The 15,112-nt window shown below is 46.9% G+C and overlaps 3 protein-coding genes and 2 gene segments (V, D, J or C); all 5 read left to right on the top strand.

The window, feature by feature from the left end:
• LOC102968706 (immunoglobulin lambda-1 light chain) overlaps positions 1–15,112 on the top strand; it is a 718,086-nt gene that overhangs the window by 415,554 nt on the left and 287,420 nt on the right. The gene's annotated exons all lie outside the window — the stretch shown is intronic.
• LOC122232563 overlaps positions 1–15,112 on the top strand; it is a 1,057,381-nt gene that overhangs the window by 772,858 nt on the left and 269,411 nt on the right.
• The window catches only part of LOC122232564 (immunoglobulin lambda-1 light chain-like), a 586,739-nt gene that overhangs the window by 312,244 nt on the left and 259,383 nt on the right, over positions 1–15,112 (top strand). The gene's annotated exons all lie outside the window — the stretch shown is intronic.
• The window catches only part of LOC102959445 (immunoglobulin lambda-1 light chain-like), a 480,152-nt gene that overhangs the window by 219,078 nt on the left and 245,962 nt on the right, over positions 1–15,112 (top strand). The window lies entirely within an intron of this gene.
• Positions 1–15,112, top strand: part of LOC102964473 — a 277,151-nt gene that overhangs the window by 25,849 nt on the left and 236,190 nt on the right.

Below are 15,112 nucleotides of genomic sequence, written 5' to 3'. Positions count from 1 at the left end.
AGTGCCTCCCATTTTTCTTGATGATTCACTCTCAGGAGGAGCCTAAAGCAGACAAGGCACACTCTCTGCCTCCAGAGCTGTGCACCCCATATTCCCTGGGGTCTCACCCCATCCACAGCACACATTCCATGTGGCTGGTGAAATAGTCTATTCTTTAATTTTTTCCACATCACTACAGGATCTGGAATCTGAATCAAACTCACTTGACCAGAGCAGGACAGTTAAGCCCCACGTCCCAGGTGGCCAAGTAGAAGATAAGCAGAGGAAGTGAGATTTTCCACAGTGGCCTAGACTCCAGCTTGTGAAGCTCAGTGAGCACGCAGTCCCCTCAGGTGGGGGCGGGGGGGTCTCCACAAGATGTAGCTGCAGGTGCAGCAGGTCGGGGTGGGGCCCAGGCATCTGCATGTGGAACAGCTCCCAGGTGAGCCTGCGGTGCTCCTAGTCCCAGGTCCACACTCTGCGCGGCCTCACTCCTGCTCCCTGGCTGCTCCCAGCACAGTGGCAGAGTTGGGGGCTATTCTGACTATCGGGATTGTAATTGAGTTTTATGGTTTATAAACAATTGAGTTCTATGGTCGATAGTAAAGATTTACGGTGTCATTAAATATCACACGGGCCCCAGATGTAATCACACGTCACTCAGGAGGGGAGACAGCTGTCTCAACAACTCTTGTGGGACTTCCTCTTCTCCTTGGGTATAGGCAGCCTGCATGGACGCTGGGGCTGTGTCAGCTCTGGTTCTGCGTGGGGCTTCCCCACATCCCAAAGAGCTACCTGTGGCTTCGTGAAGAGGGGACCAGGCCCCTGCTACCCCAGGCTCTTCTTCCTTAGATTTTACACGAACTGTGGAGGAAGTGCAGCCACCATCTTGGATCCCACCTGGGGACTTTCTTCTGGCACCACTGTCTTCCCACTGGCCTAAATCCCATCCCCTGGACCAGACAGGTCTGACCCTTAGCTCAGGACTGACCCACATGGCCTCACAGCCACCCTAGGCTGACCCTGTGTGGTGGCTTCATCTGCATTCAGGCCCCAGCTATCCCTCTGAGGGAGACCTTTTCAAAGACATGAATAATTTTTTTTTCATAAATTGAATTTCCCTTCATGAATCGTTGGCTTGTATTGCTGAAACTAATTTTTAGAGCACTTTCATGAGGTCAAAACAACAGATGAGGAATTTATTAAGAGGGAAAAGCATAAGCTTCCCATATTTCCACTCCAATTTGGAATCAGAGCGATACCTTTGTGGGAGTGGGGAGACACAGGACAGAAAATCATTTTCTCCTCACCAAAGCATGGCAAATGCAATTGGAATATTTCATCGAAAATATCGACCTGATGACTGATTGACCTGATGAACTAAAAAAGTGATCTTTAGTGGGAATCCCTATGACCAAAATAGTATTTCCAGGGATGTTTCAGGTGAAAGGATCATGGAAAGATCACTCTACAGAATTATAATCTGGAGATTCCCACCCTAGGATTTCTCAACAACGTAACAATGAATGGGCTGGCACCACCTCTTCCTCCCACCCCCATGCCCAGGTGGTCCCTTGGCCAAGTGCATCATCACCCAGCACAGGCGGCTGCCAGAACTGAGAGGAAGAAGCTGTCTCCTTCAGGACCTGGAACATTCTGGCTGATATTGTCCTACATCCCCTCTCAGCCTGGGCAGCCTTCCTCACTTTGTGCAGGTGACTGTTGGAGCCTTACACCTGCCAGCTCCCACTCTTCTCTCTCCCTCTCAGGGACTGGAGAAGTGCTCCTGGCCTCCCCTCCCTATCAGGTGCACCCCTCTCCCACATTCCTACTCAGTTCAGCCAGTCTGTAGGGTGTTGGAGAGAGCAGTGACAGGCCACCCATGTGTGACCCCAGACAAGGGGCCAGGACCAGAGGCACATATAGCACCCTAGTTTCCTTGTGTCTTTAGGTTGGTAAGGGGGGGGGGTGGTGGTGCGAGGGATAATAAGCACTGCCCTAAGTGACTTCAATACCCAGGTGACCTGGAAAGATCCCAGGCACTGAGTACATCTATGGCAATAGATGTTCCTATGTCAGCAGCTTCCTCTCAGACACACCTCAGTGTGCCAGCAGCTGCCTTGAGAACTTGACTTATTACGTGGAAATAGCCTCTTACCACACCTGGCCATACCCTCTGTGTCCAGAATGTTTACCCCAGGAGAAAACTCCATATAAGCCTGGATATGGCTTTGAATACCAGGTCCTTCAATTTTGTCCTGGTCTATCAGATCTTCTACCCCACCCAACCCCTACCTGAAAGGATGAAGAGGCTCTTCCCACACACATTTCACTGCTTGTTTCTCTTACTGTCCCAAGAAAAGCTCAAGAGTTCCCTCTTAAATACTGCCTCTCTATGGTTCATGCAGAATTACCAGGATGCAATTTGAGCCAGATCAACTGGGTCTGATAAATGTCTGCTGGGTGGACGTTCTCTCTGTCTTTGGGGCATTAGTCCCACAATACCCCCACCAGTACACATCAGCCCTGCATTCACAGTTTGCACCAATAAGAGCCATCCCCTCAGTCCTGTGTCTCCCAGTGCTAAGCTGCGGTACCACCTGCATGATTGTCCACCACCACACAGGTGCAGGGATGCCTCAGTGAAACCAGTGCTCTCCTCCTCCAAATGAGCCTTCTTATGTTTTCATGGATGATCTGGGCCCCTCCTGCTAGAAGGTGAGGCAGGAAAAATCCATGCATAGAAAAGTCACTCCACAGTGGGGCATCAGTCCATGGAGCAGGAATCAGGACCTGAGCTGTAGGTTATGAATCTACACTTTACAAGGGAAGCCTCTGCAATCCAGCAGCCACTTGGAGTGGCCACCAGGGGGCAGAAGAGATCACCGGGCAAAGCCACCTGCATATGCTAGGGTCCAGGCATTAGGACTTCTAACAGGAACGGGGGTGGGGTTAGTTAGCAGGACCTGAGACCCTCGGGTCATTTGACATTGGTCATTTGTCTATAGTGTCATCATTCACCCTCAAGTACAAATTCTTCAGGCTATGGTCCTGCTCATGGAGACAATGCCTATTTCTCTAATACAGTGCAGGCAAAATGCCTCCCACCAAGCCGTGCCCTGGCCCACCCTCGTGGAACAAAGGGCTGTCACTGTCCACAAACACCCTTCCTCCCTGTGATCACGTGTTTCCTCCTCCCTCCCCTGTGCTGACAGGCCCCTGCCCTGACAGACTCAGGACCCTGCTCCTCCTTCCTGGAAGTTCCTCTCACTTCCCCCTCACTTGTGCCTCCAAGTACCTCCCTCAAGGAAGCGAGAGGGGACTGGAAAATTCTAATCTTCCCTTTCCCAGTGCCTGTAACGCAGTGATTTTCTCACTAAACTGTTTTCAACTTATCTTCTACATTAAGATGTTTAGGATATATTTTTCCCAAAAACTGAAGGCAGCCTAATTATGGTAAGCCTGCCCTTGATGAGCTCATCAAGGGCAGGCTTACCATAATTGAGCTACTGATCTTGAAGCCCCCTCTCATTCTCTTATACAGCAAATATTTCTTTTTTGCACCTGATCTGCCCCTGCCTCTCACTGCATTATGAGGATACTGAAGCACAGATCTTTGACCTACTGCAGGAGCTCACAGCCAGAGCAGACATTTACAGCACCATGATGGTTTTGATTTCTCCATTAGGTTTGACTGAGGATGAATTTTATTTGGTGTCTATGGCCGATGAGGTGTGATCTGATGTAGGACCCAACACCTGACTAAACCTCATAGTGTTACTTATAAAATGGGTTCAGATAATAAAGACAGACTCCACCTCTGAGGTATTAAGGGCCAACCAGGCAAGGGGTGAACCCAGAACCTAATCTGGGATAGAGGTGTTGGCCCCAGACTATGGGACCAGGCTGCCCTTCCCCTCTCTGTGCCCCTTGGGGTTAAGCCCTTCCCTGAAACCACAAAGCTCCTCAGCAGCAGCCCCTGACTCCCAGCTGATTTGTATAAACAGTAGGTCCTTTGAGGAAGGGGATAAGAGAAGCCCAGAGGAGACTTTGCCCAGCTTGGGTCTGGGTAGCACCATCAGAGCACCTCCACCATGGCCTGGACCCCTCTCCTACTCAGTGTCCTGGCGCACTGCACAGATGTTCATTACACTGTATAGGATGAGGGACTAGAGGGGTATAATCCCCCCCACACCTGTGCTCAGTGGCTCTGTGTGAGCCTTAAGGGGATGGTCCTGACCAGAGAAAGGTGTGGATAGGTTCTCATTTTTCAGATTCCATCCACCAGCCAGCCCCATTAACCCCAGGGCTGAGATTGATTAGAGGGGTGCCCTGGGAGTGAGGGAATCCCTGGAGCTCAATCCAGCCAGGCAGCATAAGGGATTTCCTGGAAACGGGTTCTTCATCTTACAGCCCAACTCATTTTTCTCTCTTGTAGGCTCCATGGTCTCCTACGTGTCAATGCAGCCCCATCAATGTCGGTGACCCTGGGACAGACAGCCTGGATCATGTGTAGTGGAAACAACATTGGAGGGAAAGACATTCACTGGTACCAGCAGAAGACAGACCAGCCTTCCATGCTGATTATCTATTATGATAGCAACTGGCCCTCAGGGATCTCTGACCAGTTCTCTGGCTCCAACTTGGGGAACATGGCCACCCTGACCATCAGCATGGCCCGGCCTGAAGACAAGGCTGACTATTACTGTCAGTCATATGATAGCAATTATGATGCTCGTAGTGACACAGGCAGATGGGGAAGTGACACACAAACCCCTTCCCCATGTGTGTAACACTCTCCTCTAGATCCAGGGGGCCTGTGGACAAGTCAATGAGCAGGTCTAGCCCAGGCTCCCAGATATGAGATCCCCAGACCTCCCTCCCCACCCAGCTCACCAGGCAGGCTCTGCACAGGGTGGGTCAAGGGAGGGTATGCACACAGTTACTGTAACTATATTCAGTGGGTGGAGGAATGACTGAACATGTTAGATGACACGGAAGACAGTTGTTAAAGACAAATCTTTTAAAACATCCCAAAATGACAATTACATGATCTGAAACATAATGTGATATTGTCAGCAGATTTGATGGTAGGAAAGAAGAGATTCGTGAACTTGAGTTCATGGCAATAAAAACTACTAAGCTGGAAAGAAAACTCAATAAATCATCAAGGTGGTTAGGATAGCTTCATGCAGCCTAAAGTCTGTATTTGGAGTAGCTGAGGGAGAGAAGGTGGGGAGCAGGTGGTTAATACAACAACATTCGAAGAAAAAAGGTATTCCAAATTTGGCGAAGCCTAGTAGACGACGTATCCGTGAGCTCAACAAACCTCTGACACAGGAACATGAGAGACAGCACACACATCGTAATGAAATTGCTACAAACCAGCGATGCAGATACTCTCACAGCCAGAGAAAAGAGAGTCCTGTTCCCTACAGAGGAACCAGCATCATGGTGGAAACACATTTCTCATTACAACCGTGTAAGCAGGAAAACTGGGGAGCAATGGTTTCAAAATACTAATAGAAAATACCTGTCAACTTTATCTTCACCCACGAAAAATGTCATTGAAAAGTGAAGACAAAATAAGCCTTTCTCAGGCTGCAAACCTCACAGAACTGCTCACCCACAGACCCTCAGCACAAGCAATAGTAAAGGATCCCTGCTGGCAGAAGGAGAGGGTGACAGAGGGAAATGTGAATCTATACAGAGATAGACTAAGTATCTGATATCATAACTATATGGATAAATATAGTAAGATTCTATTGCTTGATGTCTATAAAAGTCAACTGTTTGAGCAGATATAATAACAATATGTTATGACTTACAAGCAATATAAAAATACAATATACGAAAATAAGGAAAATATAGGAAAAAGGATGGGGGAAGGAATATGTTATCACGTACTTATTCTACATGTGAATGACATCATGTCATAAGGAGGTGCATTAATAAGTGAGGAAGAGAAGACTTCCACCCCTACATAAGACATAAAATGAAGCCATTTGAACCACAACGAGTAAGAGCTACTAAGGTACATTCGTTAGGATTCTCCAGAGAATGTGGATGCAATAGACCATGTGTCTCATATCCAACAGTATGTATATTTACAGGTTACACACACACATATGCAGAGAGAGAGAGAGAGAGAACAGAAAGTTATTTTAAGACCTGGGTCATGTGGTCATGGGGCAGCAGGTCTGGAAGATGCAGGGAGACAGGAGGGCTGGGCATTCAAGCAAGACTGATGTTGCAAAGTTCAGTCAAAATTGAGTCTGAATGTTTGCCACGTTAGCAGGAGACAGAGAAGAAAATGAAAGGATCAAATCAAACTTCTACAGATGAAATCTGCAGCGTCTCAGATCACAAGCACCAGGGTTGAGATGAGCAGCAGACACGACAAGGGGAACAACACGTGGGGGAATCTGCAGACACAGTACAGACCCTGCAGAGGGAGAGACAGAAAAAATGTATAATCTTTAAATTTAAAGAGAATCACCATGCTTTATGACACCTTTAGCAACATAATAGGATGTGAGTGTGTCAGAAAAGGAGATAAAGTGGGGTGCAGAGGATAGTAAGAGTTAGAGGGAAATTTTTCTAAATTTGTTGAAAACTCAAAAGTAACATGTCCAAAAATCTTAACAAACTTCAAGCACAAGAAATAAGGAAAAAAAACCCAACAAATAACAAATCCATTAATATCAAACCCCAAAGCACTGAAAAGAAGACAGTCTTAGAAGCAGCCAGAGGAAGAGACACTCTGCACTCAGAGGAACAAAGAGACGGATTCCAGTAGATTTTGTACTGGCGGAAATGCCAGTGAGAGACAGTGGATTAACATCTCTAAATTACTGAGAAAAGGTAAAGCCTTTTTCTTCATCTAGAGAAGATGTCCTTCAATATGGAGTCTAAATTGAAAGTTTTCTGAAACAAAAACCAACAGAATTGCTCATCAGCTGACCCATAATACAAGCAATAAGTGGACATCCCTCCTGCTGGAGAAGGTGATTGCAGAAAGAATGTGAATCTACAAAATGAATGTAAAAACCAGAAATGCTAACTATAGGGATAAATATTAAGGCTTTTTTATTATTTAAATCTCTTTAAGATATAATGTGCTGTGTACAGCAAATATAATAACTATGTATGTTGGAATTTCTAATATAGGCAAAATTATATATATAGTAACATCCTACAAATATGCTGAGAGGTGAGAGATACAAGTATGTTACCAGGTTCTTATACCCCATGTAACATGGGATATTCATGTATTCATCACCTGAAGGTAGATTATTACAAGTTACTGAGAATAAGACAGCAAGAACTTATAGTTAATACACAAAAAAAAGTAAGACAGAGGCATGAATATTCTCCATTAATATAAAAATACAGTTAAATGGAAAGAGGAAGTGAAAAGCACATGGGACAACTAGATAATAAATACATGGATACTATTATTAAACGTGAGTATTAACACATTCAAGAAATGGTCTACACCACGATTAAAAGACAGAAATTGTCAGATTGAATTTCACAGCAACACCCAAGTAGATACTGCAATTAAGAAACCCACAGTAAAGGATATGACACTAAGATCTAAGCAAGAGTTCAGGACAAGGTACACCCAATTGTACTGCACCATGTGGGACATGAAACATTCACAGACAACAGACAGAAAATCTGGGAAGGTGAATTGAAAAGTCAAAAATGCTTATGATAAAAAGTTTTATCTATCTCTTTAACACACACAAAGATGCAAGAAATAGCCACAGGGCACATTTCATGAGAACAGCTACAGAAATGCCCTCACATGCCCCTTCTCCCCCTAGTCTTTCAGATTTTCAAACACAGAGTGACAAGTGCTCCGCTATGGATCCAAGAGGTGAGCACAGCTCCTCACGAACCAGATCCATGACCCCACCAGGAGCACGGAGATTTTCTCCACCAGCCTTAGAAGCAGTATTTTCAAGGGGACCAGTGGGGGCATGAGGGAGGTGTGGGGAGGCCAGGCTCTGCTGTGGGCTCAGGACATGGAACTCTGGGGTCCCCACCATGACCTGGACTCTCTCCTGCTCACCCTTATCACTCTCTGTCCAGTTGCTGCCTCCCTGGCCCTGCCCACAAGCCTACCCTGGATAGGACCTTGAGCAGGACTCTGACCCCGGGTTCAGTCCAGGGGATGCTGCAGGGGGTGACACCCCATAGAATGAGCCCCATAGTCTCCTGAACCTAAAGTTTCCCTACAACACACAGCTGTCCCTTGTAGAGTGGCCATGAGACCCATGTCACTCCCACCTGCTCAAGTGAGCAGAGAGAGAGGACCAAGCAGTAATGCAGAGCGGACCAACAGGTCATGTCCCTGTACAGCCAAACGGCCTCCACCATCCTCACAGATTCTCCAGCTGTAACCTGGGACACAACCTCGCTGACCATCCAACATGCAGGCCGAGGAAGCTCCTTTCTAGGCCAGACCAGGATGGGGATGGCAGAAGCCCTACTGGCCAGCCCCACACTCCCCACCTCCCACCCTAGACAAGTTCCACCCCAAAGAGCTCAGGGACTGAATCCAGGATACCTGGGCTCCACTCTGGACTCACCCTACTTTCTTCTGTTCTCTGGGAAACTAGTCTCTGGGCATTAGCTTCACTTGCTATGAAATGGGATCTTATACAGGTGTAAGAAACACATTTTGTTTGAAATTAAATAATATAAAACATTGAAGAGTCTCATTAATGAGAGTGACTCAGTGGGGTCTCAGTGAGTTAACCTTTGTGATGGACTCTCTTGTTTTCTTTTATGGGAATCCAAGGGAAATCTTTCAGGTAAACTGTGACCTGTATCATGTGCATTGTATCCAAGTCTGAATTAGCCAATTTCACCAAACCATGGACAGGCCAGGTTAAAATCCTCCCACACCAAACTCCATGAGATGTGATTTGTATTAAAAAATAAAAGTAGTGAAGATAGTAGTAATAACAGTAAGATTAAAGATTAAAGATTTGGCACAACTGAACCTTGTGCCAGAAGAATTACCCATTGTTCTGAGGACTAACTACACTAAAAGAGATACAGGAGGCATCAGTCTTGATTCCTAAATAGGCAGGAATCTGGTGGCTAAGGGACATCACACAGGTTTGTCTGGACATTGACCCTTTTCAAATGCACTGCACTTTACCCTGCATTCTCCTTTTTATAAGAAGACAGTGGACCAGGACAAGGCATTTCAACCCTGGGACAATGACAGGAATCACATCTGTCCTACCTCCTGTACTGTGTATGTGACCTGTGTGTGTTGTACTGTGCTGTGCTGGGCTGGGGAGGGCAGGGCAGGGCAGGGGGGTAGCTGTCTGAGAGAGGCTGGTAACCCTGGTCCACACCCTTTCTCAGGTGACAGGTGCTGTGGGGTGACCTGACCTGCAGAAGGGAAGCTCCCAGTCTGAGTCCTCCTCCACCAGCAGGGGGCAGCAGAGCTGCATCAGGAGCAGCAGGACGGAGGCTGGGGCTGCCCAGGTGGAGCCTCACAGGGACACCCGGCCTGGGGGTCACCAGGTGTCCAAAGTTCACTCATCAGAAGGAAGTCACGATGATGCACCCTATCTCCTCAGGCTGCAGGGACAATGTTCTGCAGGTCAGATTCGCACAGGGACATCCAGGGCCCTGACAGGAGTCCTGACACAGTTTACCTCATCTGGGAAATTCCAGTCACCTCACTGTCCAACAGAAGTCTCAGGGAACTGACCCTTCTGTGATGGGCACGATGAGCGATGCCCTGACCACTCTCCCTGTGCCTCTCCCTTTCCACCTCCAGGCAGACTCAAACCAAGGCTGTGGCTTCCTTGCTCAGCAGTGTCTCAGGGGGCAGGAGGTGAGCCAATCAGAGCCCCCGGTCACTGGAGGGAGGGTCTGCAGTCTCCTTGTGAGACTTTCTCCAGAGAAAAGTGGATTCTCCCAGCCTTAAACCACAGCTCTGGTCCCTGGGATGTCCTTGGTTAAATGACAGGATCCAGCTCCTTGCAGTGACCACTGTCTATCCAATTCCCAGAAGTCACTCTGTGTGTAAAGACATGGCCCTGGCACCCAAACAGAGTCACAGAGCCTGAAGTGGGCTTCTCAGTCATGGATGGCTTCTGGCACTTTTCACATGTTTACATAAAAAATGGCTGAAAAAATAAAAGGAATCAAAGTTTTCACTATGCCAGTTGCTGGTCTGTGGTGGGATGGTGGGCTGTATGGAGAGGAAAGTAACATGTGGTGATCCACTAGAAATTGTGATGTATCTCCAACAGCAGGTGGTTGTGCAAGTAAACTCCCACATATACCATGATGAACAAACATTAGAATGAGAGTATGACATGCCAAGGACGGGACATGAATGTGTCTGGAGGACACAAAGAGGACATGAGCAGGAGGTATAGTCAGTGAGGCCACACATCACCTTCCCCTGAATCAGGTGTCGCTGGCATCTCTCCAAGGGCCCAGCCCCGCCCCATGGCCATGCTCCTGAAAGGCCTCCAGCATGCTGACTCAGCTACCCTTGTTGTCAGAGGCCCTGGGACAGATGGCCATGACCACCTCTCAGGGAGACAATGTAGAAACCTTTGGTGTTCAGTGATACCAGCAGAAGCCAGGACAGACTCCTGTGCTGGTCATATATGACAATAACAAGCCTCCCTCAGGGATTCCTGACTGATTCTCGGGCTCCAACTTCAAAGACACAGACACCCTAAACATCAGCAGGACCAGAGTCGAGGACAAGGCCGACTATTACTGTCAGGTGTGAAACAGTGGTAGACATGCTCACAGTGACAAAGGCAGACAGGAAAGTGAGACACAAACTCCCTCCCCATCTTTCACACACTCTCCTTCAGTCCCAGGAGGACGGTGGACAAGCATTCAGCAGGTCTGCCCCAGGTGCCCAGATCTGAGATTCCCAGACCTCACTCCCAACCCAGTCTCCAGGCAGGCTCTGCACCCTGTGGATCAGAAGTGCATATGCAGAAGGCAGGATGAGGCTGTCACATTTTCTTGGCTAGGGAATTTGTTGTGGATGGAAGACCTGGCTGGAAGGACAGACAGAGACATCCATGGAGACATGACAAGCTCAAAGTGACAAGGGGTAGTCTTAGTTTTCAGTAGAACAGAATCATTGTTGTGTTACTGGGTGGAAGCACATGTAATTTAGAACTGGTACCTCTAGGGCAGCAGAGTGTAGGGTCATGGTGACAGGCAGTCATAATTTTGCAGCAGGCCTCCAGGAATATCAGTGACTAGGGACATGCTCAGTTCCACCTCTTGACTCCTGACAAACAACTGGCTATCTGACAAACACCACCATATATTGGATACAGATTTACCCCAAGTGTTGCTCCAGACACACAAGGTATTTCCACATGGCAAGCACAGTAACTGAGTCTGCCAAAGGCCATTAGTCCATTCATTCAAGACAGCTGTTTCAGAGTATTGGCGAAGAGGGTTGAACCAAGGAATTCCATGGGCATGGGCACACTGCAGCCCTTCATATCACGTGAAATGAGTGCCTTGGGAAGAAACCACACTGAGATATTAGTGGGCGAGGCACTCTGGAAATCCATGGGTAATAGTTTGGGAGGAAGCATTGCAGTCAAAGTAAGCAAGTCTCTACCTACAGTAAAGGTCTATTCCAAGAAGAACAGAGCTATCCTGTCCAGGATGGAAGAGGTCTAATGTAATGAGTCAGCCAGCAGGCTCCAGGCAGATTCTCAAGCGAATGATCTCCTACTGAGAACTAAGGCTTGGTCTCTACCGTTGGCAGTTTGGTCCTCAGAAGTGGCCAGGTCAGCTTCAGTGAGTGGAAATCCACAGTGATCACCTCATGAATAACCATACACTTTCCAACATGTGCTATGGAGCCCACTGGACCAGTTTACAAGTGGATGGACAAGAAGGCTGACCACTGTCCCCAGACATGTCACATCATCCACCTGATTATTAATATCACTTCCTCTTGACACTATGGTAGGCATTTTCATGGAAAACAAATTTTGTCCACCACTGTACTCATTGGAGGGGTTTCTACTCACATGTCTCTTCCTCCAACATCTTTCATCAATTTTATTTAAGCTTTATTTTATTTTTTAGAGAGAGAGAGAAAGTGGGGGATGATCAGAGAAGGAGGGGAACAGAAGAACCAAAGCAGGCTCTATGCTGACAGCAGCGAGCCGGAAGTGGGGCTCAAACTCATGAATCATGAGATCAGAACCTAAGCTGAAGGTGAAGGCTCAAACTACTGAGCCACCCAGGTGCCCTTCTTTCACCAATTTTCTTATTTTTCCTTCCAAATCTCTGACCATACAGCCAAACTATGAGTCAGAACCCATAGGTTAGTATATAGCCAACTCTGTCCTTCTGTTCCAGGTGAAATGAACCAACTACTCAGCTCAAATATTACCTATTAGAGAATTTTCACCACACATGTTATGCAGGACAGTCCCACATTAGGACTGTAGTACTAATAGTTTAACTCTCAGAGTTGGCTGCATACCATACAGGAACCTCTGTAAGTCAGCCCTCTGTTATTTTCTCTATAGTAGCACAGGCCATAGTTGTGGGAGACAGAGAAAAGACAATGCTGCAGGGGTTGGGGTCATGGACACCCAGCTTCTTCCTCATGCAACTCACTTGTGCCTTCAGAACCTGGTGAAGCCTGATCTCAAATTTATCTCTTCTGTTTGATGATGGAGAGCTGCTGTGAATGCCCAATTCCATGCATGGTTCATCAGATAACACCTGGTCATGCAAGCAGCTCACATCACACGGTAATCTAGTGGCTTCTAAGGAGCATTCCATCTCTGTTAAGTTCAGTAGGAAGCCAAAGTGTTTGCCAAGCATAGCTTTCTATTTATACAGATGTAAAAAAAAAATTAGATAGCTACCTATCTATTTCAGTTCTAGGAACATCATTATTAACTAAATGATACTAACGTCCTCTGTCAAATGAGTCTGAACACTAATATGGTCCTGCTGTTCACTGTGGTAACCATACCTACTTCTCATTGGTGAGGAAATGGAACTCTGTGTCTCCTAGAAACTCAAGGATCTCATCAACTACCACTTAGGTACCCAATTCAGAGTTCAGTGTATAGAATATATATGTGCATATGTTGTAAATGTATGTATACATTTACACACACACATATCTTCAAGCACACAATGCAGACACAATTAATATATACGGGCACAAATACAATATATTCATATATGTGTATGTATATAAAAGATATAATAATGAAGGGATGTGTGACAGGAATTTGATGTCATGCGGAACACACACACATGGGTGAGCTGCAGATAAGCCACAGTGACTCAGCTACAAAAGGGCTCCTGCTTCCCTTTCAGTTTGCAGGGAAGCTCACACAGGGACTCCTCTTGTGAGTCCCCTTATATTTGCAACATACAGCAATGAGAATTCTAACCCATCACTCCTGTCCCTGAGGTTATAATATGAGAAAATAATCACCTTGGAACTCAAATAGTTTTGAATCACAGACTCCTAAGGTCCTCACTGTCCCTGCATCCTCAGACAAACCAGACTCTTCTCCACAGGGACTGACTCCAAACACACTCTTTAGTTCTTCTAAACTAAACTGTTCCTTCTTCCCATTCTGAGCAACTCCAAGGTCACCTCTGCAGAGAGGCCTCCTCCAGGCTCTCACCACCCAGCACCTGCCTGTCACCTTGTCTCAGTGCAATTCATTATCTGCACATCATCCAACATGACACATGTTCCCCTAACATTATATTTATTAACTGATAGTTTTGTGTTAATTATCCTAACTGGTCGCAAAGTTCTTAATGCAATACATGCACATCTCAAACAGAGGCATGAACATTCAGGCACTTATTTTTCTCTCACAGAAACAACTTTGAAGTCAGACAGCATTTCTCTAGGTAGTCAGCAATTCCGTGAGGTCCCACCTCTGCCCACGTTCTGTCCCACCATTACTGCTATGGAGGCTTTGCTTTTCACTGATGTTGACAACAGACCTCGGGATGATTGCTGCAGCTCTAGCTACCACACCCATGTTAAAGAGGAAAGGCACTCACTGCATATCTGGTATGCTTTATCATTCACAAGAAGAAAAGTCCCCAGAAAAGACCCCAGCTTACTGACACATCCATGTGCCAAATCTGGCCCACAAGGTCACTCTTGGACAAGAGGGACTTGAGAATAGTAATGGTGTGGCTTCTAAATGAATATAGAGACAAGATACAGGTAGAAGGGTTTGGAGACTGTCTGTTGCATTACCAAATGTGTCCACTGTGCTGCTCCACACACAGGAAGGTAACTGAGCAAGACCTCTGTCTTGTTCACACTCCTTTCTCAGGACAGAATGTGCCAACCCAAGTGAATCTGAATAACTGATGGCTGGGTGAGTGTTCTCTGTGTCTGTCTTTGGAGTGGTAGCCACCACCACCCTATTTTGTGTACCAGGAGCCGGCGCCAGTAAGACACAGTTCCTAAATGCCGTGTCACCTGTGGTGCCAAACCCTAGAACCACACCCGTGACCAACCATCACCCCAAAGATATAAGCAATGATACCTCAGATGGGCCCTGCTTTCTCCTCCTCACATCAGGCTGTTTCTATTTTCATGGATAATTTGGTCTTCTCCTGCCTGGTCTTGAGGCTGACGGGGACCTACAGAAAGGAGCAGTTCCTCCCCTGGGATCAGCAGTCCAGGGATCAGGGAAACAGGACTGAGCACTGGGTTCTGCATCTCCACCTGGACAGGGGACTTCCCTGTTCCTGAAGCAGCCAATGTGGAGGGGTCACTAAGGGGCAGCAGAGATCATCTGGCAAAGCCACTTGCACATGGGGAGGGTCTGGGCATCAGGTGTTCTAACAGGAGGGAAGGTGGGTCACCATGATCTGAGATCAGAAGAAAAAGGGATAGGTTTCTACAGTATCAGCTTTGACAGTGATGTAAAATTCTGATTCAGTGTTTCTCAGATCTGACTTCTATAGAACTTGCCTGTGTTACTAGCACAGATCCAGAAATTCCTGTTTCTCCAGCCCGACCCATATCTGGTAAACTCAATCAAAACTTCCACAAGCTGGGTCTGTCCCTGACACTGAGTACACCATGGGGATA

This window comes from Panthera tigris, chromosome D3 (assembly GCF_018350195.1).
Source record: "Panthera tigris isolate Pti1 chromosome D3, P.tigris_Pti1_mat1.1, whole genome shotgun sequence".
In the NCBI taxonomy this organism is placed as follows: domain Eukaryota; kingdom Metazoa; phylum Chordata; class Mammalia; order Carnivora; family Felidae; genus Panthera; species Panthera tigris.
Note: the sequence above shows the minus strand (reverse complement) of the source record. Positions and strands in the feature narration are given on the sequence as shown.